General features: G+C 34.0%; 1 pseudogene; it reads right to left on the bottom strand.

Annotated features, from left to right (window-relative positions):
• Positions 1-12,669: 12,669 nt before the first annotated feature.
• Positions 12,670-15,914, bottom strand: LOC145090016 (heterogeneous nuclear ribonucleoprotein Q-like; annotated as a pseudogene).
• Positions 15,915-27,164: the final 11,250 nt, after the last annotated feature.

Raw genomic sequence — 27,164 nt, 5'->3', positions numbered from 1 at the left:
AAATATTAGAGCATCTACGAATGAAAATATCGGACTGTAAAAATTATAAGGTTGCTTCTTTCATACCAAAAACAAAATAAATTAGGATTTTAACGTGTTTAATAAGATTATTGTGTAAATATTTACTAATTTATTAGGGTTCTTAGGGTTCTTAATCTTTTATGGTTCTCATTTGAACCACTCCATATATATATATATATATATATATATATATATATATATATATATATATATATATATATATATATATATATATAGGAAACTGCCTATAAATGTAGTTGAATGGGTGTCCAATCTCACCCACCACTTCCTTGTTTGGTGGAGGGTCGTTAGCATAACGGATTTGATAGGACATAATCTCATTAATAAATATAATGATATAAAGTAACTAAACTATTTTAAAAAATCTCACTCTTAGTTACTTTAGGAAAAATATAAAAAGTATGTTAATCAATGAAAATGTGCATCATGTTTTATGTGTCGTTAGTGGAGCATGTGTGGTTAGCCGACACACTAATAGGGACTATAAAGAGATATAATGGGCATCTTGAAGATTATCATTGTTGATAGAGAGTGTGTGGTTAACCAGCACATCAATGTAAGATGGTAGAAGACCTCAAGGTTGCCAAGCAGGTTTGCATGGTTATTCACATCTCGTTTGTGATCCTCGACATCCCAATCACAAAAGTGAAAACATAATTTGAGATTAAACATGTCATTGATAAAAATCAATGAATCTCAAAAGATCTAGGAGTTTCATAAGATTGGAAATGGTAAAAAGTCTTACCTACTTAAAATAGATTCGAATTTGATTACGGTATCCCTCTTCAAAATTCGAATCCAAAATATGGATCCTAGCCTTAATTTAAATTTATGGTTTAATAATTAAAATCAATTAACTTGAATTCTATTTTCTCCCATTATAGATGCCAAGTCAAGACAATAATGGTCTTCCTCATTCCTTTGGAAAAAGTTTTCCACTTCCTTCTAAAGATGATCTTCCACTTTCTAATCAAGGTAAAAATGTTTTCTCTTATTCGGGAAATGGTGGAATTAGACATCATGTTTCTTTAACTCTTCCACCTCCTCCTCCTCCAGTGACTCTCCCAACATCACATTTTCTTCGAGTGGAAAGATACGAAACTACTCAAGCCCTACTGGCTTGTAGACATCAAAATGGAAATTTTGTGTGTGCGCATGTTTTGGAAATGAAATCGTACATTGACAAGTTGGATAGAATGGGTGTCATTTTCCCAAGGGAGAAAGCCATTGATTTGGATCTTCTTTCGCTTCCGAATTCATACGAATAGTTCATTGAGAACTTTCATAGGATAAACATCGACGTAACCCTAATTGATCTGACCCACATGTTGACTGTTGTTGAAATAGAAATGCTTAAGAGCACATCTAAATCATAAATGCTTATTGGGTCTAAGTCCAAGGTTTCCATGGACATTGACAATGGTGGTATAGAAAAAGATTTCTCTTCCCAATGGAAAGGGGTCAGCCAAAGTCAAACAGTTCGATCGTATGGTAAGGAGAAATGCTAGTTTTGAGATAGTTTCATGTGTTAAACCCAAAGGTTCCATATGTTTCTATTGCCAATTGAAGGGACATTGGTTGTGAAGCTGCCCAAAGTACCTAAAAGATCTCAGATATAGTGAAGTCAAGTTGTGTGACTCTAATTCAAGTACATACATTATCTAACTCCATTGTTTTAACAAGTTCCTATTCATTGACTCTTAATACATGTTGTGATAATCATATTTTGATGTTATTACAAGATCTAAAAGAAAGAAGGAAACTTAAGCAAAGTGAGCTGAATGTGATCGTGAGAAATGGACTTTAGTCACATGGTTCGAAGATCAGAATTTAGAGCTACTACTAAGGAGTTTGGATAATAAAGTAGATTGCTATTAATCTTAGGAAATGTCTAGAAATATAGTTTTTCATTTTATGCGTTGTAAGGATAAATTCCAATTTTTATTTTTTTTAAATAAAGTGAAATTTTGGTTTGTCTGGTTGCCTTATTTATATTTCCTTGAAATGACATTGTAACGACCCAATTTTCACGTCCAAAAATTTTGTTTATAAATCATTACTTGGAAATCATTAATAATTAAAACATTGTATAATTAAACCATTTCACATCGAAAACCAAATTGAAATCCACAACATTTAAACAACCAAAATATCAGAGTGTCAATCCCAGAATAAACTCATAACTGCGGAAACAAAAGTGTGTGTGATATGCTGCTACCGAGCCTGCTCCTTCCCCTTGGCTGAAGAGGTACCTGAAACAACCACTGAAAAACGTAAGCACAAAGCTTAGTGAGTTCCCCCACTATACCACATACCATAATAATCACATAACATACATCTATCGTCAGGCATATCTGGGTGCCCGACCTACCCCTTCGGTCATCTCGATCGGATATTGCCTAGCATACCTGGGTGTTGGCCTCCCCTTCGGTCCTCTCGACCAGATACTGCCTAGCATATCTGGGTGTTGGCCTCCCCTTCGATCCTCTCGACCGGGTACTGGAGACTAATTCTCCCCTCTACTACTACCACATAACATGTACCACAGTATCAGAATCTATCTAGCATGGCTGGGTATAACGACCCCTTCGGCCCTATCGACCGGATATCTTGGGGACTATCTCCCCTACTACCACTAACACATAGCATCACATCATACTAGCACATAAGCATGGGACAGGTAGTAGTAACCCTAGATGAATATCACGGAGACAATCATCCACATACAACTCCTACTGGTGGGCCGGCATTGTGGCCGTAGACCCATCGCTACTGGAAGGTAACTCACCTCGAAGTAGCTGTTGGTCTGATCGGGAACTGACTGTCTACTGCTGCTGCTACTCCAGAAATCCTCCGACTGTAATTCGCACAACATACTCAATCAATCACTGCTAACTGTCCTTTGGGTAAAATGACCATTTTACCCCTGATCATGTCATAAGTCAAAGTCAGAGTCAACTTTCAGTTGACCCGACTCGCCAAGTTGGCTCTCCAACTCGTTGAGTCCCTATCCAATCGATTGTCCTGGATCCCGTCCCTACTCGTCGAGTTAGGCGTTGACTCGACGAGTTCTCCTTCTAAACTGAGGTTCAAGTCCTTCATCCTACTCGCCGAGTTGTATGAACAACTCGCCGAGTTCATCTTCATCCGTTGAACACTTATGCTGAGACTCGCCGAGTTGTATGAACAACTCGCCGAGTCTGTTCTTGATCTAAGGAGATTGCCTTGAACTCGCCGAGTCAGGGCAGTGACTCGCCGAGTTCCTTCATGGATGAGTTCGGCTTCCAACTCACTGAGTCACACCCCGTGACTCACTACTCACACTCGACACAACAAAAAGGAGACAACTCGGAGACTCGCGAGCAGACTCGCCGAGTCAGATGAACGACTCGCCGATTCGTCGCCATGCAATCACTATATACGCAATTTTGCTCGATTCCAGTCCATGCCATTCATAGATCTGGGTTCCTAGAGCATGAATAACACGTAAAGTTTCTAACTTTACGTGTAGATACTCACCAATGAGGGATTTAGGGCTCAAAATGCCTCAAAAGGGTAGATCTAGGGTGAACAAGCAACATGGGTCCATAAAGGTGGTAGATCCAGGCTCCTGGAGCTCGATTCCACTTAGATCTATGAGCTACTCTGCTTATTACGAGTCCTCAAGTAAACACAAGCTTGGAAATGGTTCAAGAAGGACTTTAATGGGGCCATAAGCATGAAAACATGGGGGAAAACGAACCATACCTTAGTGAACACTCTGAGATAGCTCAAAGATGCTTGACCTCCTCTTCTCCTTCTTGATCTCCTCTCCTTCTCACTCCAAAGCTTCAAGAGAACACCAAAGGCTTCAAATCCACAAGAATCAAGGCTTAGAACGAGGTATAGGGCTCTGAGGGTGAATGGGGGCTGGCTTGGGGCGGAAATGAGAGATTAAATAGGGTGCAAACCCCTGAAACTTAGGGTTTCATCAAACAGCGGTGACTCGCCGAGTACAGGATATGGACTCGCCGAGTCGCCAACTTAAACATGTCCCGGGTCCCGTCTCTACTTGGCGAGTCGGACCTATGACTCGCCGAGTCCAAGGCTAAAACTAGAAAGTACTCAAATAAGATTTATGTACCAGGAACCAGGTGCGACAAATCTCCCCCACTTATTTTAGACTTCGTCCTCGAAGTCTGCTGCTCGATCCTGAAACAGCTCGGGGTAATGCTCCATCATCTCTTCCACCGGCTCCCAAGTCCACTCCGAACCCTTGCAGTGCTGCCATTGCACCTTCACTAGCTCCACCTTCTTGTTCCTCAAATCCTTCGACTTCCTGTCGAGGATTGCGACTGGGCGCTCAATGTAATTCAGGCTGTCATTAACCTGTATATCCTCTAACGGCACTACCGCTGAATCGTCCACTAGGCACTTCCGCAGCTGAGAAACATGGAAAGTGCTGTGGATCTGGCTGAGCTCGGCTGGCAGATCCAGCCTATACGCCACCTTGCCCACCCGGGCTACAACCCTGAACGGACCAATATACCTCGGGCCCAACTTACCCCGCTTCCTGAATCGAATGACACCCTTCCAAGGCGACACCTTCAGGAGAACCATATCGCCGACTTGGAACTCCAAGTCGGATCGACGCTTGTCGGCGTAACTTTTCTGTCGACTCTGAGCAGTCTGAAGCCTGCTCCAAACCTGTTGGATCCTCCCGGTCGTCTTGAGCACCACCTCGGTGCTCCCCATGACTCTCTGGCCAACTTCACCCCAGCATATTGGGGTCCTGCACCTCCGACCGTACAACATCTCAAATGGGGGACGGTCAATACTCGCGTGGTAGCTGTTGTTCTATGAGAACTCAGCCAAGGGAAGGTAGGTATCCCGGCTACCACCGAAATCTAACACGCATGCCCGCAACATATCCTCCAAGGTCTGGATGGTCCGCTCGCTCTGACCATCCGTCTGCGGGTGAAAGGCGGTGCTAAAATGCAAACGAGTGCCCAACTCGTCATGAAATCTCTTCCAAAACCTGGAAGTAAAACGCACATCCCTGTCCGAGATAACCGATACTGGCACCCCGTGCCGCGCCACGATCTCCCTGATATAGATGTTGGCCAATTTCTCGGCCGATATGCTCTCCTGAATCGGGATAAAGTGAGCACTCTTGGTCAATCGATCCACGGTGACCCAAATCGAATCTACTCCACGCGGAGTCCTGGGAAGCTTCGTGATAAAATCCATCGTGATATCTTCCCATTTCCACAGTGGAATATCCAACGGCTGCATCTTGCCATGCGGTCTCTGATGTTCGGCCTTGACCTTCCTGCAGGTCAAGCACCGCTCGATGTACCATGCCACATCCCGCTTCATGCAGGGCCACCAATAATCTGGACGAAGATCCCTATACATCTTCGTCGCCCCGGGATGAATAGAGAATCGGGACTTGTGCACCTCCTCCATCAAGATCTGGCGCACGCCTCCGTGATACGACACCCACACCCTATGGTGTAGTGTCAGTAGTCATACTTCGTTTCCAATCAAGTTTTAGAGCCATGCTCTAGTTACTACAAATTGTATCTAGAAACTCATATCAAACTAAGAAGGTTTATAACACCTTGTGAAATGTGGAGTAATAATGTTTTCTTACTCTAGCACATTGAGAATTGGAATTGTGATGTTTTCGTTAAAACAAAAGATAAACTGAGACCAATTATGTGAAGTGTTTTTCTTGTCAGGAATCCACATGGACTTTTAAATATTTGTTTTACCCCATCAAGGAATGTTCCTTGAGAGAAAACTCATATGTCAAGAAATCAGTGGGGGTCGTACTGATCTTGAGAGTTTCAGGAGTTAATCGACAATAAACCTTTTAGTTATCACTACCACATGACCCGAGGTTGATAACCAGTCGTGCTTAATTGGGACATTCTTATTTTTGTGCACCTTCCAGTTGAGTTGGCAATGTTTATGAGTTCTATGTTTTCATTTAACTGAAAAAGCAAAAGGTACATTGGTCAGTGAAAGGACAATGATAAATATGGGTGAGCTGCTAACAACATGGAAACACTGGTAGGCCCTTGTACTACCAGAGGGCAAGAAATTTGAAATAAGCAAAGTTCAACCCATGAAAGGAAAGCTAAATTTGAATTTGGTTTTGTCCTAAACCTTGTCCTATGATTTTAGGTTGGAAATGATAGATTCACATGGATGGGAACGTATGTACCATAAAATCTAGGTGAAAAAGTTTTCACTCTAATTCATGAGAATGATTATGAGGAAACACTTTCCTTAGTAGATTTCAAAGGATCTGATAAAGACCAGTGTGGATATTGTTTGTATTAATTGCATTCTCAAATTCATAATATGATTACGACATCCCTCTTCATATTTCGAATTGTGTGGAATGGCAAGGAATTGTTTGAACTTTCAAGACTTATATTTATGAGTTATGAAAGGGTTTGAACATACACATATGTTATCCAATGAAGGTGTATAAGCTTAACAAGTCTAGTTGGATACTTATCGAAGCATCGCGCAACATAAATCTATACTTCTATAAGAAAGTCAAAAGTATTGATTTCTAGAAGTCAAATTGATTTTTGGATACATGTCAAAGCTAGTGGGAGCATAATTTTTATGCTAGAATTGTATGCTGCCAATACTATTCGTAGGGAACAAAGTTCTCAATTTGCAAACTTCAAAGTTTGGGAATTGTTTCACTATGATAGACTTAAGGGAGAGGGAACTCATACTTTGTTTTGAATCTAAAGGATTAGATCATATAGTTTAATAGAACTTAGTCATAGACATATATGAATATCGTGTTGAAATAATTCAACATAGGAAATTCAATATATGAAAATATTATAGCAAGTGACTGAATAGATATCAAATCTTTAAGTGAGACATAATGTATTGAGTCCCATATGCTTCACATATAGGATCGATTACATATGCTATAATATTTAATTATTCTAATTTTTCAAATGCTGAAATCATTGTGAGAAAAAGGACTAGAATTTTGTGTGATTAAAAGTTATTAAACAACTGTCAAGAACATTCAGAGGTTTACTGATGATTGTTTGCTTGTGGACAGTTGGAAGTATGATATTAATTTGGACGGATCATTATGACATAATTAAGGATTGAGATGATTCTTGATTATAATTGATGGTCATATGGGAATATTGAAATGTTTCCATAATGGGGGTTGATTATCTACATGTGAGTTGGAAAAATTATTGCAAGAGAAGTGTTCATGGAGTGTACCTTGAATTTGAACCTTCATGTAATTGTTTCTAGTAACAAAGTTCTTATTGAACATTCTATAATATTGTTGGCTCGGTCTATATGGCTTTGAAGCCTCAACATTACAGAAGGTCAATGCATGTAAGGTTGGAATTCCAATACATTTTAGGCAATGACCAGGAATTGGAATTATGAAATGACCATCATTGGAACAGTGTTCAGTTGATATGTTCACAAAGGAAGGACCATATAGAGGCATAGTATGCATGTTCATAACATAGCATAACTGATGTTTGATTCAATTGATTAGTTGATTACTCGAAACATTATACAATGAATAAAGTTGTAATTATTATGGTGAATAAATAATAGAGATTATTTATTTTCAACAGGTTTGAAACCATAGTTAATTAGTTTATTATTGTGTTTCAATTTGCATGTTTTACTTCCTGAATGATTTAATTATTCGAATTGCACAGTCGCTCATACTTTTGGAAGTAAGTAGTGAATTAAGGCTATCATGGATTAGATTGTAAATTGTCTAAGGAGTTTAGATATAACAATTGTATTGCTACAATGTTCATGATTACTTAGAAATGGGGATTTTAAGTGTTGGATAAACCCACGCTTAGAGAATTACTTCATGGATTTTATCACGAGTAATTTTGAGACGATAATATCTTATATTATTAAAACAAAGATATATGAGTTGTAATTTGCAAGTCGGTTGTGCATTGGTATTGCGAAAAAGCATAAGTAACACGATGTTATAGAACGTAGTATCATGCATGATTTGGTGAGTAAAAGATACAAGCATATGAGTCAAATCTTATTCGTTCCTTTTGCCCTAATGAGAAAAGGGATATCTTTGGGCCCCTAGATGATTTGATGTCGACATCTGAAGAGCTTGGCCGAGCCCGGACTAAATTGATGTGTTCAAATAGCAGTCTGAATTCACTTGTCATAAATCGGGAAATCAAGAAATATAATTTTGGACAATGAGATTGATTTCAATCCATGTCTCATATCCACATGATATCTAGAAGAATGGAAGAATATTTGATCACTTATCTAAATGACCAATATCTAATCAGATCAGAGTTTGACAGTTGCTTTGGAAATCACTCTTTGTTGTTTAATTTAGAAGTTATACCAGTAATTTAGTTTTAGACTTATCCAAGTGGAAAACTGTTGGATTTGGTGTCTAAGCCACTAACGAAATTAGTATAATCTTGAATTATTAGCAGAGTCCTTTTGGATTCCTTCAAACCTAGTAACTAACTGGAATGCTTTTGGAGAGATAGACTGATTTATTAATTTATTATTGATGGGTTTTGAGCACTACATCATTCCTATGGTGTACATGAAAACCCTAAAGCTTTGGATCTAGTTTGTCTAATGAACATGCAATAATCATCCAAAGCCATAAACCCTAGATCTAGCATGTGATAATCGATATTAACATAAGAATAGGGTTTATATCTTACCTTGATTTTTATGTAGTAATACCAATCTCAATTCCTCCTTGTAATTGACTTCTGAAAGCTTTGTGTCACAAATGTCACACCTCTAATGGCTCACAAACACCAAGAGCAAGAGGATGACTTTGGAGAAGAGAAGGAGGCACAAAAATTCTTCCAAGAACCCTAAGGGAAGCTTAGCCACGTTTTGGTGCCCTAGGGGTCCTTAAATATGTGATCCTATTAGGGTTTTGAACTAGAAAACCCTAATCTGACTGCTTAGGCCCTAAGCAGCCCATAGACTCCCTTTAGAACACCCTTTGGACGAATTCCTTAAGGGCTTCCCATAGAATTCGTCCAACCTATGTTCCAAGGTGATCCATAGCCCAATTGCAACTATCTTATAATTACAATATCAGTCCCCCAAGTTTAATTAAAGTCTTTTAGCCAAAAATTTATTGCCTAATTAATTCTAGACTAATATTAATTAAAAAATATGACTTCTCTTTTAATATATTATTCATATAATACATTAATAAATCATAATTAATCTCTTTCTACATAAATTATCCTATCAAGTTGCTTTGGTGAAGGCAACCCAAAAGGACCATGCTCGTAATCGGGTCAAGTACATACCAAAATAGTTATGGGCTTAGAAACTAATCCAACAGTCTCCCACTTCGATAAGTCTAATAACTATTTTGCGTATGACTTCGGATCTTGATCAACAATCGTAGCTTTCAAAAGCCGCCGTCAACTATGATCTTATTAGATACGCGTCCTTTAGATAAGGGATCATTTATTCCTCCATTCTAGATATCGTATAGACGTGAGACATGGATTGAAATCATTCTCTCAGTCTATGTGTTGTTTCCCGATTTCCGATTTACGACGACTGACTAATTGAACAAATCAAATTAGTCCTAGCCCGGCCGAGCATTTACGTTTGTCATCACTAAATTATCGAGGGGCCCACATATATCGCTTTTATCCTACTTTGGGTAAAAGGAACAAATAAACTTTGACTCAATGCTCGCTTGTACTCACTCACTGAATCACACACAACAATACGTTTTATAACACCAAGTTACTGGTGCGTTTACGTATTATCAATGTGTAACCGACTTGCAAGATACAACTCACACATCTCGGTTTCAAGAATATAAGATATTATCGTCTCACCAATCACTCATGATAAAATCCATGAAGCGATCCAAGTGAGCATGAGTTTAATCTAATGCTCAAATCATGTTCATAAGCACTGATGAACGTTGCAGCAAACCTTTGCTATGTCTAATATGCTTTAGACAATCTACAAACCAATTCATGATAATCTTCTTTCATACCTACTCCCAAAGTATGAACGACTGTGGAACATTCGAATAATCTTATTATTCAGGAAGTCAAAACATGCAAAGTGAAACACAATAATAATCGAATCTAATATGGCCCCAAACTTTTGAGTATAAATAAAACTCCTTTTATTTAGTCACCATATTGATTACACATTATTCATTGTATATGTTTCGGGTAATCAACTTATTACTTGAATTATAACAACAATTGTCCTATGCTCTTAGCATGCACACTATGATTGAATAACATTTTCAATCACACTCATTTTACAATTCCCAATCCTTACCACAAGTGCAAGAATACCAAATTCTTGCCACTTATAGAACATGTTAGATTCTAACATTTTATGCAATGACCTTTCGTAATGTCGTAGCACCAAAGTCACAAAGTCTTGGGCCAATGACATTACAAAGTCCTCTATTGGAGATTGTTGCAAGACAACTCCATATATATGAAGTCTCACATTCAAAGTACATTCCTTTGAACATTCTTCCTGCATAAAAGTTTTTTAATCTATACATGGATTCTTAATATCCAACTCCCACATATGGAAACATTTCCATATTTCCATATGACAACTCATTCTAAATAGAATCCTATCTATTTATAATAATGTCGATATGGTCCATCTATTACTATACTTCCAACTACCCATAAGCAACCAATCCTTTGCGAACCTTAGATTGTCCTTAACAGTTTTTTAATAAACTTATCCATGTACGGTTCCAGTCCTTTTTCCCTCTTAATGCCCTAGGCATTTGGAAAATTTTAGAACGGTCAATTATTATAGCATATGCGATCAATCCTATACCCAAAGCGTATGGAACACGAAGCATAATGTATTACATAAGGACGTGATACTTTACCAGTCGTTTGCCATAATATTTCTATTTGTCATGTTCTCATAATTTGAACTATGAAAAGGGATGCCGTAATCATAATCGAATTTTGAGAACACAATTCATATATTTGACTAGATTTGATTAAAATCTCTCGAACTAAGCTCTTAGATTTCAAAACGAAGTACAATCTTCTCTCCCTTAATTATAGCAAAACAATATTTCAACCCTTGCAACTTGGCAAAGTTAAACTCTTGTTTTCTATAATTAATATTGCTGACTCGCAACTCTTAAAATAATAATCATGCTCCCACTAACATGATGATTATCTCCTTACTAGCATAACACTTATGCTCCCACTAGCTTTGACATGTATTCATAAATCAACTGAACTTCTAGAAATCAATGCTTATTGACTTCCTTACCAAAGTTCATATTTCTGATGCGAGATGCTTCGATAAAACTTTATCTAAGCTTCTCTAACTCATACACCTTTCTTTAGATAACCCATATGTTTGTCTAAGCAATTCTAGAATTTATATCAGTAAGTCTGAGATGTTTAGACCTATTTTCCATTTCCCACAATTCGAACTATGAAGAGGGATGCCGTAATCATAATCGAATTCGAGAAACACAAATTACATAATGCTATCTTCAAAATCTATCTTAGTGAAAGCGTTTCCTCACAATCATTTTAATGAAGGAGAGAAACCTCATGACACTTAGATTTTGTGGCGTATGTGTTCCTATCCATGTGAATCTTCATAACCATAATCATAAGACAATGTTTGTGACAAATCCAAACTCTTATGGACAAAACTTGTTCATTCTTAATTTCTTGCCATCAAGGGTCCCACCATTGCTTCCAATTTATTGATCAACTCACCCCTATCTTTCAATGTACTTTCCATTGATCAAGGTGCCTTGCCTCTATGCAACCCCATGAGAACTCATAGAACTCACATGCATAGTTGACCAAACTGGAGTGGCACATAAACAAGAATAAGTCAACACGATAAGTTACAAACCTCAAGTTGTGTGCTAGTGTTTAATAATAGGTTGAACCTTGATTTGTTCTTGAACCTTTTCAAGATCACTTAGACTCCCACTGGCCTCTTGACATATAAGATTCTCTTATCAAGAAACATTTCTTGACAAAACAAATATTCAAGAGTTAGTGTGTGTCTTTATCAAGATAAAACCTACACGCATTTGGTATTGGTTGGTCTTTGTCTTATCCAAGACATCACAACTTACCAAAATATGCTAAAGTAAGAACACTTCTACTAAAGATTATAAAGTCACAATCTTGGAGTTTGACTCTAAGATTTGATTTTGGCACGAAGTACGATTCATCTTATTGACTTAACCATTTTAACAATTCCCGACTCATCTTCTTAGCCATACTAGTGCACTAAGGTGTACTTAGAGGATGAATTGTAATATGGTTCTTAAGACGATCATAAAAAATGATACAATAGTACTCCCCCTTCTTCTTAGATTGGAGAAACTTTTATCTTTCTGCCTAATTGATTCTTCTTATTCATTATGCCATTCATTGATACTTTCAATGATTCAAAATTACACTTAATCTTGTAAGCAGAATCACGTCTACTAGACCTTTAGTAAATCATGGCGAATAATCTTGTTGTTATTTATGGTGGACTTAACTAGTGCACAACATTGTGAACTCGATGTCCTAGTCCTTCACTTGACTATTTGTCAAGGGATTAGTCTTAAAATTTCCAAGTACCAAGATTTCCATACATCACATGATTCAAATCATATGATTCGAAGCTTCGATCTCCTAGTCCTTCAGCTGTTGAAGGTCCCCTTCCATATATAAGTGGCGGCTGCAATAACCAATAATATACTTCCATTTTTTAAAAAGAAAAAAACAAAAAGATAGATAAGATTAAGAAATGTGTTGGTTTGGTTGTGACCTACCTGTCCATAGATGGCTGCACCATATCTTGCGCCCAAACCACCATATGCACCACCAACCAAACCGCCATAACCAACACGAGGAGGATGGTGTTTTAGAAGTAAAGCCGCCTTCTGGTTGTTTGAAGATCGTCCAGATGGTTTCTGGTCTGCCTGTTGCTTAGCAAGTGAGCACTCCAATACTTGACTTATATTATATTATACAGCAAAACCATCTCAATCAAATTACATATTTTCTTTTTTGTTTGTGATAGAAAATTGTTTTGATCATGAGAGAGAGCATTATATATGTATGTATGTATGTATGTATTACCATCTAACACATACTTCTCAATGTTCTTAAGAGCCTTCATGACACTTGATCTATCTGCAAAATGAACAAAACCAAACCTACTCCTCTTGTGGCCTCCTTTGGCAGGAGGTAGAACCACTTTTATGATCTTTCCATGGTGCTCAAATATATTTTCTAACTCATCTTGAGTCACATTCTTTGGTAAATTCTTCACGTGCGCTGCTTTCATCTATTATATATACATAAACAGAGCTCATCACTTGACTTGAGTACTCAACAACTTTAATATAGACTATGCACCTTCACCTACCTGAGAAGAAGCTGAAGACTCTACATTTTTGGGTCAACCCGGCTAACAGTTGGAGCATTATTGTCAAGTTTAAATTTTGGGTTCAACATTTTTTGTCTTGAATACTCTGCACAATCATGGTTATAATACTCGATGAAAGCAAATCCATGGTTCCTCCTATAGTTTTGTGGATCCTGTAACACAATATATATATATATATATATATATATATATATATATATATATATATTTGAGAAGCAAATTATAACTAATATATCCAAATGAAAAAAAAACCAATTAACTCCTTAGCAACCAACAACTAATAGCTTCAAATTACTTATTGTTTATAAAAAAATTATAATTATAATTGTAGCAAGCAATACCTTCAACTCCTTAGTATTAAGCTCCTTGATGGCAGTAGAAGCCAACTCTTTGGTCCTAAAGGTCACAAAAGCGTACCCCTTATTCTCGGATGCATCTTTGCCCCTCTGCGTCTGTTACTTCATATTGAGAGCGAAGAGAATGATGTATGAGTATATATTAGATTATTAGTTGTACAAGAGTGATATTAGAGATTAGAGTCTAACATCCCCCTCTTGCACGTATCACAATATTGTCCGTTTTGGGCTCCCGATGCAAAAACTTCTCAGGGGTCACCCATCCCTGGATTGCTCTTGCCCGGGCACGCTTAACTATAGATTTCTTATGGGATCTGCTACCCTCACGGCTTTAAAACGCATTATGATAGGGAAGATATCTAGGGATGAGCAAAAGGACCGGGAAACCGACCGGAACCGGTCCGGCCGGTACCTATACTATAATTTCGTGAAAATTTGGAACCGGAACCCGGTAAGAACCGGCCGTTGGAACCGGCCCAAAACCGGGAACCGGACCGGAAACAGAAAACCCCATGCGGCCATGCCTTTGTCGCTTGAACTTCTACAATCAAATTCAATACATTGTTGTATATGTAAAACTAATTTGAGGCTTACTACGCAAAAACAATTAGAAATCTATTGTAAAGCAATTAAGCAACTATACAGTTTTCTATATGTAAAGCTAACACAATCTAATTTGACTTTTTTTTTACTTTTTTTTACTAAAGCAACCCCAGCTTCGCAACTTCACAATCTAATATTCTAATTTGATTTTTTTGAGTTTTTTAGTAATCCCCACCCATAATTTTCAAAAACATTATTAGAATAAAAAATTTGGAATGTTCATAATATACATGGTAAATTACAGTTTTGTAGATGTTAAACTAACACCAATATCACGTTATTTTCTTAAACCGAAATCGTAACCCCAAATTGCGTTGCTATTTTTTGAAGACCGGTTCCGAAATCGAAAAACCGGCAAAAACCGAACCCGGAACCGGTAGAACCGTCGGGCTGGTTCGGCTCTTGACTTTGGCCGAAGCCGGTTCCCGATTCCGGTCCGGTTCCGGCCGGTCCGGTCCATTTGCTCATCCCTAAAGGTATCCACACCCTTTTCAAGGAATGTTGATGTGCGATCAGGTGCAACCCACCTTCACCCTCCATCATAGGGTTTGGCGTCCCTGTCGAACACATCGACCCGTTCCCTAGCTCTGATACCATTTCTAATATCCTCATCTTGCACATATCACAATATTGTCCATTTTGGGCTCCTGGCGCGAAAACTTCCCAGGGTGTCACCCATCCTTGGATTGCTCTCGCCCAGGCTCGCTTAACTGCAGAGTTCTTATGGGATCTGCTTCCCTCACGACTTTAAAACGTGTTGTGACAAGGAATATATCCACACCCTTTTTAAGGAAATGTTTCGTTCTCCTTCCAAAACGATGTGGGATCAGGTGGGGTTGCACCTGATCCCACATCGGCTTGGAAGGAGAACGAAACATTTCCTTAAAAGGGGTGTGGATATCTTCCTTGTCATAACATGTTTTAAAGCCGTGAGGGCAGCAGATCTCATAAGAACTCTGCAGTTAAGCGAGCCTGGGCGAGAGCAATCTAGGGATGGGTGACCCCCTGGGAAGTTTTCGTGCCGGGAGCATAAAACGGGCAATATTGTGATACGTGTCAGAGGAGGATGTTACAAATGGTATCAGAGCTAGGGCACGGGTCGATGTGTTCGACAAGGACGCCGAACCCTATAATGGGGGGTGAAGGTGGGTTGCACCTAATCCCACATCGGCTTAGAAGAAGAACGAAGCATTTCCTTAAAAGGGGTGTGGATACCTTCCTTGTCACAACGAGTTTTAAAGTCGTGAGGGCAGCAGATCCCATAAGAACTCTGCAGTTAAGCGAGCCTGGGCGAATCACATGTTAAACATAGAGTTAGTCAACCTGTGTAGAGAAAACTGCCTAAATCAAGGTTATGGGTATTACCGACCCTTTCATCTCAACAGTCGAAATTAACCAGTGTGGTGGAGTTTGTGTTTCTTGCTTCTCCTTTGTTCTAGCGGCAAGTAAAGTCATTGATTTGATTTCGTGGAGATAAGAGAGAAGAAGGATTTAGGGCATTAAAGCACCAACCACAGAACATAGAAAGAATGAAAGAGGATAAACAAATAACCTGAAATCGTGCTTTTTAACACAAAATTAATGGAGGAAATAAGGAAAAGGGAACGAAATTTGTATTGGAAAATGAAGACGACAAGGCGGTGAACGAAACAGATAAGAAGTAAAGGGAAGAAGAGAAGAATTGAGGTTTTTTTTTGTAAGAAGTAAAACTTTAGTATATAACTATATAACTATATATAATTGATAATTTATGATAAGCTATTTTATTTTAAAATCAATGACTTTTTAATTATTAAAGTAGTATTATCAGGAAAAATACTTAAACTTTGAAATATTTTATGAGAAAACACTTCTTTATTATTTTTATACAAAAAAAAGTATTGTTTTCAAATTTGAGATTTGGGTGGTAGAGTATAATTAAACCGGCTGCATAGTTGCAAAGACATTTCAGAAAGCAGACGAATTAAGGACTTTTCGGAGAGAGAACAAAAAGTTTGAAAACTAAAATTATTTGTTTTATAAATTTTATATTGTTGTTTCACATTAATCTTATTATGTTCTTCCTACATGATACAGAATGACATGAGTTGTTTAGAAGACCAAAATGTAACGATTCTATTAAAATAATATTGCAATAAGATTATGTTTATATAATAGTTTATGTCTGATAAAAAAAATAAGATTGCAATAATATTATTTTAATAATATTGTTTTGATCAAATAAAAAGAATACAATTGAATAATACTTATTGTGAAACACAATAAATATGTCAAGATATTATAAAATTATATTAAAATAATATTATCTTTCAAAAATCATTTAGGTGTTGTTTGTTTTTTTTTTAAAAAAAAAAAAAACCATTTCTGATCATTTATTGATGCATCGTGTAGTACACGTGCAACACTTGACCATTTACAGTTGTTTGTTTTTTAAAAGACTCCTGACTTAAAAATTGTTACGTGTGTGTTGCGTGGCGCAACACTTGACCATCTACTTCAAATATCTTCACACCTTATTTTAACTTATTGCAGCAGTGTGCAGAGGTTAAAAGACGACCATACTTTTTATTACCATGCTGCAACCGTTTGATTCCTCTCTTCTGCTATAGATGACTGCAAAGGTAGTCCGCAGACTTCAAGCATTTTCGCTTCGAAAAAACAAACTGCACCTTAGTAAAATTGATATCTTTAGTTAGGTTAGCTAGAGAGATTAGTAAATTTAAAATAAAATTATATCAAACAAAAAAGTTAAATGAAGGTTATGTTATGGGCATGTTTGACAAAAAAAACGTTTGACATATTTTATTTTTTAGTTTTTGACAAAACGTTCGATTTAAAAAAAAATTGTTTGACAATGCAAACTTTTAAATGTTAGTATAAATAAAATGTTTCAAATCTAAACCTACTTCATGTAGCGTTTAAGTAAGTACTGTTGAGATTTTTGAATTAATTTTCATAATTGTTCTATATATTTATATGTTTTAAACAATTGTTCTTTTATATAATTTACATTTTATCAAAAACTTTTAGCCATTTTTGTCAAACACTCGTCTAAAAAATAAAACTATAGATTTAACTACCAACTAGTTTTGTCAAATACATCAAATATAAAGAATATATACATTAAAATTATATTAAAATATTAGTTGAGAAGACATAATACTACAAAGATCACCTACAATTAATTAGATTCAGTAAGATTATATTTTATATTAAAAAGGATAAATATAATAATAAAATAATAAAATAAACTAAATTTTGATTTTTTTTATAAAAAAAACATTATAATTTGTTTTAGAAAAAATACAAACCAATGATATCATTTATAGAATATTTGAACTTCTAATATCATTTATAGAATTTTGCTCTTTAACCGGTAGACGATTATTGGGAAAATGACTTAGGAGGGTAACTACCTTTTATCCGTGTTCACATATTGACAGCTTCTTTTTTTTTGTACATAATAAAGCAACTAACTTGTTTTAACCGTTTAAATTACACTAATATTACCGGCTAATACTTTTTTTAACCGGTAACTCAAAGGGAAAATGACTTAGGAGGGTAACTACCTCTTATCCGTGTTCACATGTTGACAACTTCTTATTTTTTGTACATAAGAAAGCAACTAACTTGTTTTAACTGTGTAACATCCCAAAAATCATGACCAAAAATTTCGTTTTTAATTTAATACTAAAACCATAATTTTCAAACTATTAATTTAATACTCCGACATCGGGCCCCGCCCGCTAAACACATACAATCATATAACATGCTAACACATAAAGAAACATACTCTACTATATCCCTGTCCTAAGAAACATACTCTGCTAATAATGAGATACGGAACATCGTCCGTACTCAACTAGTGATAAGATATGGGACCTCGCCCATACCCACCTCCTTACCAGGCACATACAAGTATCACACAGACAACAAGTATAATCTAACATGCAAACATTCCTCGGGCACCCGCCCGACATCGGACCTTGGTCTGGAATAACATATTAGCATACAATGCCTAGGGCTAACCCCCCGGGTCTTCCTACTCATAGACTACATGGACTGACATTGTGGCCTTAGACCCATTCACACAGTGAGGAGACGCACCTTGCACTGCTGAAGCCCTGGTTGGAACTAGTTGAGTACGGACGAAGTTCCGTATCTCATTATTAGCAGAGTATGTTTCTTAGGACAGGGATACGGTAGATTATGTTTCTTTATGTGTTAGCATGTTATATGATTGCATGTGTTTAGTGGGCGGGGCCTAAGAGAGACAAATCTGTATACCGAGCGGGGCTCGATGCCAGACATGGCCCGATGCCGGAGTATTAAATTAATAGTTTGACAATTATGGTTTTAGTATTAAATTAAAAACGAAATTTTTGTTCATGATTTTTGGGATGTTACACAGTTAAAACAAGTTAGTTGCTTTCTTATGTACAAAAAAGAAGTTGCCAATATGTGAAAACGGATAAGAGATAGTTACCCTCCTAAGTCATTTTCCCGACGTTTATTATTATGCATTTTAAACGTGCTTGAGATTTAAGGATTTTTCTAATAATAATCATATTTGAAATTTTTGTATTTAATTTTTCAGGTGTATAATAAATATAAAATTTTCGAAGTCTTTAGAAGTTGGCTATTATTTATGAAAAACAAAATCAAGTTTCATTAGGAGACATAAGTGTGTTTATGATTAAAGTAGAAGTAGGATCAACGGTTTAGCCATGATTTTGTTTTAGGATAGATAAAATAATATACAAAATATGAAAGTGATAACAAAATAACTATATATGCATTATTAACTAACTTGTTTATTTAAGTTGCACATGATTTTATCTTACAATTAGTTTATAACCCGCGAGAACCATGGTTAAAAAATTAATTAAACTTTCTAAGTAAAAACTTAAAACTATTAATTAATAATTTTAAATAACTTATTAATTAAAAAATATTTTTTTAGTTATATATAAAATTATAATCGTTGATTCAAATAAATACGTAAAATATATTATCTTATAATTTGTATAAATTATATTTTATTATAATTGGTATAAATTTTATTTTATTTTTATTCTAATATTATTAATTTAATGTAATTAAAATGTAATTTAAGTTTTGAAATTTGAAATTTGAAATGGAGAATTATTAGATTGAGAAGTGTCATGATATTAATTACAAGTGCCGATAGATTGACAAGTGTCATGATATTAATTACAATGCCTAATATGGTAACACCTGGCAAAAAAACTATTTTTTTATTAGTATAGGGAGATAATATATCACATTCTACCAATTTCAAGTTTTGAATGAAATATCTCATATCATAACCTTAAATCCTTTTATTTAACAAAAATATATATTATACATAATATATAACCTTAATTTTATGTGGATGAATCAAACTTACTCTTACTCTTACTTTTACCTTGTATTGGCTACCCCCAAAATAGAATAGTTTGACATTTCAAACAAAAAAATGTGAAAAGAAAAACGAAAAGGTAAACCACATTAATCCACCCAATAACTTTTTTTTTACCTGTATATCTTTTATTGGCATGCATAATGCATCCAGATGTTAACCAGAGTGCGTAAAGTCCAATAGTCAGTAGTATTTAATATTGTGAAAACTTTTGTAAGAATTGTAAATTCATGGCAGTGAAATAAAGCAAGTCTTTTATGAGTTATTTAAACATGGCAGTGGAGGGGCCGTCTATAGTGCAGTTGTGTGGCAAATATGTGATAGAATAGAAGAAGTTTATAAAATGGTGAAAAAGGAAGACAAGACATTCCTATCATCAATAATTTTTATATAAAAATATATTTATCAAGAATACGTTTGGTGCTCTCAACGGTTAAAATTCAAAGTTGGTTTTTAGATTATGAAATTTATATTAAATTTGTAAGGCTTCTCTATTGAAACGACTTTGTTCAAGACGTTTTCTATTTAATTTACGAATCCTAGTTTTATACTTTTATTCAAGGGATGGAGTTTTTTTATTAAAAAAAAAAAACTATAAGTGAGCTAGTAGCCTAGTAATAATAGTTGGAAAATAACTTATTAAGGTAATTAACTTTTCGATATGTTTACATCTGGGTAACTATCTTTTTTTTACACATCTACGTAACAAACTTGTTGAAAGTGTTCACATATGATCATTATGACTTGCTATATCAGGTTAAATCCTAGATGTGGACGCTTTCAACAAGTTCGCTACCTAGATATGTACAAAAAAATAGTTATCCAAATTTGAACAAAACGAAAAGTAAAAGTAATTACATGAATAGGTTGATTCTCTTTTTGCCATATGTCATATTATTAGGCATCATAATTAATGTCATGTCACATGTCAATCTATTGATTATCCATTTCAAATTTCAAAATTTAAATTTCCCATTCTAATTAAATTAAATTAAAAACATTAGAATATCATTTAAAATAAAATTAATACAGATTATAAGGTCATGTATTTATTTAAATCAACGATTATAATTTTATATAACTAAAAAAATATAATTGATTAATAATTTTGAGTTTTTAATGTGAAAATTTAATTAATTTTGTAACCGTGGTGCCCAAGGGTTATAAACTATATATATATATATATATATATATATATATATATATATATATATATATATATATATATATATATATATATATATATATCCTTTAATTGTATGACACGCACATAGCACACTTACTTTCTAAGGCTGCATGTATTTATATTGATATCTGAAATTATTGGTTTGTTTATTATATACCAATACAATTGAAAATTGCAAAGAAAGTAGGTGTTTCAATTTAAAATGTACACGTAAATACAATGATACACCTACAAGTCTACCACAACCTTGTGTCATGAATCGAAAACGAAAACATTCTAGTCATATTAAAAAAGCAGTATAATATTTAGCTTGATATTTAATTATTAAACAAAAAACACAAAATATTCCTTAAAAAACAATAAAAAAAATCAACAACATCCAATAAAGATTAAAATTAAATAGTGAAAAAATAGATTTCAGTTAAAATTTTAGTTTCTAATAAGTCCATATAAAACTCGCTGCTTATCAAAAGTAAAAATAAAAATCTTTCTATCTTGATCTTTTTTTAGTTTGTTTTTTTCTTATACAGTGTGCTCACATATAAATGGTTTGTAAACTGGTGGTGGTTGAATAACAGCGTAGGGATAAGTCGTGTGGCGATCATTCCCATAACAGGGAGTCCGGGACAACAAACGACACCGACGGCCGGCCCAGGGAGGAACAAACTGAGACCCACTAAAACTGTTTATTCTGTTTACATCGTTGAATTAGGTGGGGCAACGTTAACTCTTTTTCTTTTCTTTCAATGTAAAAAAATGTGTTATGTGTGTATATATTCGTTTAGAAGAAACATAACCCCATTTACGAGCCCAATAAAAGGTTATAAGGTCTCTTTATTGCCAACTTGGATATATATTGCACCTAGAGGTGCATAAATAGGTAGGTTCTGAGAAAAAAAAATCGGTCGAAACGGCGTCATTCCAAGACCGGTTTAAAAAAAAATCAGTTCAAAATCTATACCAAAAACAATATTTGATAAACATTTATCTTTTAAATTATGAAGCCTTTTAACTGTTATGTGATGATGGATCCAAAAACTATTATATAAAAAACTCATTGCTAACGTTTTTGCTACTCGAGCTGAAATAAACTCGAATCGTAACCGAAAAAAATCGAAGGCAAATACCGCAAATTCGAACTAGTCTATAATTGCACCTTCCCTGTTAAATTGGATTGTGCACCTTTGGTTCATGGGCATTTTATGTTGATACGGTTCAAATGTATGATGTTATTATTATTATTATTATTATTATTATTATTATTATATATATATATATATATATAGAGAGAGAGAGAGAGAGAGATGTTCATATGTTCTCTGTATCTATTGTGTGATGTAAGAACCAATGAAAATTTAAGAAAAATTAATTTATTATTAAATAACATAAATATATAATAGTAATCTACATTATAATTAATTATGTAAAACAAAAAAATCAATAAACATCTGGTTAGATTAGGAATCAGTTTCACACAATCCTATAACATTACAACCCATTCCTTGCTTTTCATCCACCACACTCTTTAATTCTAGGCAAAAAAAAAAAAAACAATCGGGCCATACTTAGGTAAGTTTTATACTCGATTATAGATTGTCTGCACTCGATTTCTTAATTCAAGTTCGATATAGCTACATTTCGTTTTTTGATTATCTCAATATCTTTAATAAGTTTCTTTTGAATATTTTGGCTATGGCCGAATTTTACTGTTGAGAATAAAAATTTATGCATAATTGAATATCACTCTTGAATTAAGAAATCGAGTAGAATGTTGAAGGATACCTTATTGTGTTCTTTTTTTTATTGATTGTGTTCACAAACCTTACAAGTGTTTATTTTTTACTTTTCATCTCTTGTAATGTATAAAAAAACCTAGTTGGTGTAGTTTTTGAGAAGAAATTAATGAATTGTGATATGAAAGTTGAGTATGAGGTGTGAATGGATTTTTATGTATTCTAACATAATATTGATTGCCTTATTTGTCAAATACTATTTTTTTAGGAAAATCAATTACATAATATAGTGTATTTTATAATAATACATTACGTTTTTTAAAGTGTATTACATTAGAATACACTGAGTTGTAATTTAGAATGATAATTGCATTGGATTAAGATGTTTAAGCTTATAACTAAATGGAAATATTCTTGTAATTAGAAGCAAAATCTTTTTTGGGTTGTCTTCATAACTAGAACTTTGTTAGAATGACATTTGTAGAGCGATGATAAACTTATTAGTTTATTATATTATTAATAAATTATAATAAATGATTTCTTAATATATTTTATGATTAATATATTAATTGGAAATAGATAACTGGTTTGTTAATTTATTATGTTATTAATAAGTTAATATGAGATCAATTATTAAATAATTGATTTGTTAATTTATATGATTAATAAATTCTTGTGAAATCAATAAGAATTAATTAATTATTAATCAGAATTAATCTGGAAATAATACGAGATTAATTAGAATTAATTAAATGTGTAGGGGCTGAATTGTAATTGTTCATAGTTGAGCAAGAAAATGTAATTCTAGATGGCTCCTTAGGGTGGATGGTTTCTTTTAGAGATTTTTTAGGTTTTCTAGAAGCCTCCTAGATCTGATAAGGATAATTGCTTTACATATATAAAATACGAATATTTTATTATTCAAATAAGGGTTTATCTTAAAGATCCCCTAGTTATAGATACCTTCCCTTAGGTATCCAATTTCGTGGTTCTCACATCTGAAAAGGTTGTGAATGAAATTTTACATTCCTCCTATCTCTTTTCTTGTCTTCTAGTTCTAGGGTTTATGTGTGAGCCATTGGAGACATCATCCTTTTGGTGCTAAGCTTTCCAAGACCAACAACTACCAAAGATTGACGTGATTTGTTTACTACAACAAATCAAATGTATGTAACCCTAATTCCATGATTTCGATTATAATAGGGTTCATCTAGTTTTGTTGTTCATTGTATGTTGCATTCAAAGTGTTATGACATAGATTCTTTAGGTTGCATGTGCCCTTAAGTGTTAAGAGATTTTCCGCAAACACGTAAATTTTGTAACCTATAAAATCCATCAAATTGCACTTTAGGTTTTGATGATTCTTTAAGAATGTTTTTTTTTTAAAAAGTATTTTGGTTATAAAAATAGTAATGGGTAAATGTATGATGCTATTTTGGCTTAGTAAAATAGTTATGCTTAACTGGCGGGTAATAGTTTTTTAAGGATATTATTTTTGTATTATGATAGAATTTTAGCTAATTATTCATATGTTTAATGTGCATTTGTTACACATGTATCAACACAAAATATTTGGCGATGCATTTGTGATAGGAATACCTTGAAGACCTGATAGGAATGACTTGAAGAATAAATCAAAGATTGATCACACTCGTAGTTTAAGAATGTTGTTATATTTTAAGAATTACACTTGGTATTCTTTCAGAATGTTGTTATTGATCTAAAGTTGTTACTATTCAAGAATATTTTTTTGTATCACAATTATACAATGTAATTATTTGATATATTATTATTTCAAGAATGATTTTGTGTATTCTTTCACAATGTACTTATTCATGTTTTCTTCTTATTTATGTTATCTTAAAGAATGTCATAAGTTTCCATTCTAACAAAATCTCATTTTGATAGAATAAAATAGGTAATATACGGTTATGATTAAAAATTAAATTAGAATTGAAATTGAATTAATTTTAAAAAAATCGGAATTATCCCTTAAAATCTGAAAATTTCCTTTTTTAAATATAGTTTAATTGACTAAAATACCCTTATAAATAAATTTGAATGATAATATGGTACATGATATTCTAATGTAATATCATATATCCTCAAAATCATAGTCATTCAATATTTTCATTTATTGGTCCAGAATTGTTTTTAAGACCACACAATAGATGTAGATAACACATGAAACTAACCAGATATATATATATATATATATATATATATATATATATATATATATATAACTATGTTGATTTAAATTATAGAAAATATATTACATATAATACAATAATATAATTAAATGTTAATATGTGTTTTTGATATTAAAAATAAGTTCATTATTGTCTACACTAATTTATAATAAAATACTCTAATTATTTTATATAATATGTGAAGAATGTGTACATATTAAAATCATGATTTCAATAGTTGTTACACCTGGCTTTTTAACACAAGGTACACCCAAAAAATTTCATTTTTTATTTATTAAAGCACATTGGTGTACGCTTACATTAACAATCTAGTACAAGTAGTTATCAACAAGATCGGTTCAAGAAAATAAATATAATGATCTGAGTTGGGTATTACAGTATCTTTACTTCTTGAATTCCTTGCTTATATAAATTTACTAGCAAAACACACATCACAAAGAGGATAAGCTACAAAGTGCTTAGTGAGGAATCTTAATTTCAGTTCACATAATAATTATAATTCAGTTACTTCCTTTAATTATAACAGTAATGAACTTACAAGTACTCAAGCTGCCAATAGACTTTCATAAGATACTCTTTCTCATTTTATTACTTTATAATGTCTATACCTATTCTCATATTATCTTCTCTCTATATATCTCTCTCTTCTCTATACACACTCTACCTTTCACTAACGTACTCTATACTCATGCTCTATATTTCTTGTTGTCTCTATACACGTACTCTCTTTCTCTCTCTCTCTCTCTCTCTCTTTATATATATATATATATATATATATATGTATCATATTTCAAACTCTATCTATCTGTCACTCTCAACGTCTTTATCTATTTATCTCTTCTGTATCTCTACCACTATCGCTTATCTTTGTATCTCTCTTTCTTTCTCTCTCAATCTCTCTCTCTCCCCATCTCTAGCTTCATCTTTCTCTCCTTCTCTGTATCTCTATCTATTTCTCTTTTCCTATCTCTACATCTCTATCACATTTTCTCTCTTTACATTAGTGTCACCTTCTCCGTCTCTGTCTACATCTCTCACTCCATCTCTCTCTCTCTCTCTCTCTCTCTCTCTCTCTCCCTTTACATCTCTAGCTCCATCTCTATTTCTCCACATTTCTAACTCTATCTCTAACTTTATCTTTCTTTCTCCCTCTCTCTCTCTCTCTCCATATCTCTCACCTTATATATATATATATATATATATATATATATATATATATATATTCCTATCTCTACATCTCTATCTCCTTAACTCCTATATTAATATACAATTATACATCTCAATTACACCTATTGTTCTCAACTATCACAAATACTCAGATCATAAAATATTAAGTATTATACTCTACTCTGAGTATGCACAATACTTACCACATATCTAGATAACAATAATCTAGAGAAAGGTAAGATTACTAGTTTGGTTAGTTAGTGAAGACTAACTATTATTCTGGCTCCACCTCCGAACTGTTTTCCATCTCATCACTTGTCCAATCCTATTTGGACAATATATCTAGTTCATTATAAATTGTCTAATCTCATCACTATACCCACCACTATGATCAATTACCTTATCACTAACCAAACTCGATAACTATTTTTCACCAAACTAGTTGTGTTTTTAACATTTAACAAATTATTGGGTTCATAATAGCACCATATCACGAAATCCCGTAAGACATACTTGGGACTAAGGAGTCTTTACTAGTATCACATAAATGTGTATACATAAAAAGGGGTAAAATATACCTTCATTGATCGCTTAAATAAATCTTCATTAAGTGCTTAATCTCTTTAGACCAAGGCCTATAACATTAGATCTATATCCTAGATAGCATCATAAAGGATAAAGTTTTCAACTTTATCCATTAGGATAGTCCAAAGTCCAAACAACCAAAATCTAGTCTTTAAATTTCAAAATGGCCAAGAATGCATCTTTGTGAACTTATTCCATTAAGTCCAAGTCTCCAACCTTCATATCTGAATCAGCATGATGTTTAGATGGATACACATAGAGAGAGAGAGAGAGAGAGGAGCCAACAGAGCACTAAGGCGCATCGTGCCTCTTGGCCATACTCGGCTCACCCCCTATAGTATAAATAAACCCTTGTTTTTTCTTCATTTTCACACCAAATTTCAATCTATTTCTCTTTAT

The sequence above is a fragment of the Lactuca serriola genome, chromosome 2 (assembly GCF_051521515.1).
Source record: "Lactuca serriola cultivar US96UC23 chromosome 2, Lser_US96UC23_V15, whole genome shotgun sequence".
In the NCBI taxonomy this organism is placed as follows: domain Eukaryota; kingdom Viridiplantae; phylum Streptophyta; class Magnoliopsida; order Asterales; family Asteraceae; genus Lactuca; species Lactuca serriola.
Note: the sequence above shows the minus strand (reverse complement) of the source record. Positions and strands in the feature narration are given on the sequence as shown.